The sequence below is a fragment of the Lepeophtheirus salmonis genome, chromosome 10, assembly GCF_016086655.4.
Source record: "Lepeophtheirus salmonis chromosome 10, UVic_Lsal_1.4, whole genome shotgun sequence".
In the NCBI taxonomy this organism is placed as follows: domain Eukaryota; kingdom Metazoa; phylum Arthropoda; class Copepoda; order Siphonostomatoida; family Caligidae; genus Lepeophtheirus; species Lepeophtheirus salmonis.
The window spans coordinates 8,019,345-8,022,078 of NC_052140.2; positions in this window are offsets into that span (position 1 = coordinate 8,019,345).

Here is a 2,734-nt window from a genome sequence, read left to right on the forward strand (position 1 = left end):
AGATCTGATCAAAAAGAAACCCTTCTCTTCTCATTTCAAAGTCCAAATTCAATTCTTAATTTTATTTTTTGATCATGTTGGTACATATGTTAACAGTGTTTACACTGATTCTTTTGTTTTTGACAAGGTTAGTAATTAGTATATTAAGTAAATGCTGGTTCATCTAATCGTTTGCACGCCGAGAAAAAAAAGTAAAACGATGCTGTGACTTTATTTCCCGACAAATTTGATAAACAATGTAACAAAATCAATATTATAAAAAATAAATTCGACATTCAATCAATAAAATCCTTGGTATTTCATGATGCTGTATATTTGGTGCACAGAGCACTGATGTAGACACTGGCGTTGACCTTCAGACCCGGATTGAAGATGAAGGGTGGCATAACGTGACCTTCTCTTCTAACACCGTCATGAATCATAAGTGACTGTGTTCTTCATGATCCTGGGACGTAATAAGGACATTTTGCCAACCTTATATTATTCCTTGAGTTATGTTTCTGGGGTTGACAAAAAAATCTCATCTGAGAATAACCAGACAAGATCTTTGACGGGAGGCTTCTGTTTTAGCTTGATCAAAGCCTTGGTTCGGGTGGCACTTTTCTCCTTATTTGACGAAGTTAGTAGCTGTCTTTTATGAGTTGTACATCTAAGTTAATGTAAGTTTTCATTGATAACACGATGAACAGTTATATGGGATGCTACGGTGATGTGTCAGCGATCATATTCATCAATTGATCGGGATTCTGCTCTTCTTTTTCCCCTCAACAAAGCAGGATTTTCGACGATTTTGGCCGCTTCTGTGTAACAAAGCTTTCAGAAAAACATCGGCACCGTGTCCCCACTATCCTGTTCGACACGTTTTATGAATTTTGGAATGAATTGATTTGGTCATCTGACGGTTTTAGCCAAAAATCGAGTTGCATATTTTACATTTAAATTTCCACAAAAATACACAAAAGTGTGCAACGTTTTCGTTCCTCATTAAAAGAAGATGAGGGTATGTTGTCGCATAATGAGCAACTGATATGGCGTTGTGACATTTGTACCGGACTTAATCTCCATTAGTGTGTGTTTATATTAAGACCGGTTGGTAGGGGGATGGGATGAGGCCAGAGAAAATTGCTAACGTTTAAAAGAACTACCCTTTATTTAGAGATTTATAAGTCCTAAAATTTTGATATCCTGTCCAGTCCTAAATATTAAGGGCACGTTCTAATAGGCGTCCCATAGAACAATATTTGCTAAATCATATCGTAGTATATATGATCTAGTGACTACCTCAACCATCAGCTTGAATGATAAGTTACAATCTAAATCAAGTAATTATGATATACTGGCCATACCATCGTCTTTCTCTTGGACATTTCTTCTTTTTATATTCTACCAGGGACATTAACATAAATGTTTGAAATGTCCGAATTTATGAAGAACAAATTGTGTAATGACACATATCAAAAATCGAATATAAAATATGTTGGAATTAATTCAAAAGTGTTGAGGGGAAAATGATATCTTATATTCATAAAACATAATCATTTTCAAACATTCATTATCATGAGGAGGAGAGAGGAATGGCCTCATGGCCCTGAGACGTAGAGTACAAAAGGGAATGGCTTTGTCCCTTCCCTCCTCTCTCGTGCACAAAAAAAAAAAAAAAAAAACTTATAGATTGTTGTGTGAGTGTGTGTCCATGTGAAGTTTTTGATATATATAAGTAAATCATATAAGTATATTATTCCACTCCGGTGCCTATTGCTAGATTTATATAAAATATGCTCTGCCGGCATTTTTAAATTAGAAGAAACCCCAAAATTCGAGTGGTAATCCAGACAATTTGAATTTTTTTTGTGAGGACAGTAGCTTAGCTGCCATGACGTTAAAATAAATAAGCTGTAAGCAGCAGTAAAGACAAAGGAAACGTACACAAATCCCACTCAATATCTAGTAATGACATACCAGGTGTGTTGCAGAAGTAAGGGGACTTTTCAAATTTTGCAGGATTGGCATATTCCGTATGGTCGATTTTTTTTTATCTTAGTACACTCGCCGCGAAAATATATTTACAGTTTCAGCTATAGAATATGTTTAATTTGTTTTTAAGAGGCCTAACGGTTAGAAGTATTTTGCTTGTTCGGGGATTTTTTGCTATTGAAAAAAATGAATTTAAGTACTCCAAAACACTTGAAATGTTGACGGTTGTATACTGTGAAACTGTTTGGAGTAAAAAAACAATGTTTACAGCTGATAAAAACTCTTCTAAGATGGACAAGGAGATGCCAATGACAAGCCTCGCTCTGGACTCCCTAACACGTCAACAGTAGATGAAACCGTCAAATCACCATCACCAAAGTTGCTAAGATTATTGACATATCGGTTGGGTGTCGCCATAATTTTTTTAAAGCTTTTGGGCATGAGACGAGTGTCAGGGAAGTTTCTTCCGAAACTGCTCACTTTTGACCAAAAGAATATTCGAGAACAAGGAGTTACACACATAATTCCCCAACAAAGGTAAGGGATACTCTCCGTTTTTCATGAGAACACACACTCGTTATTACTTTTAGTTAGATGTTCTCTCCTCAAAAATTAAAATATACTCCTCAGATTACTATCTTGAAAAGTATTTCGCATGCTTTAGGATCATATTTTATACAACTATACCTATGCTAGTGTATTTAGGATTTTTAAAATGGAGGGGGAGATCATTCTGGAAATATTTGTTTCGCATACACTA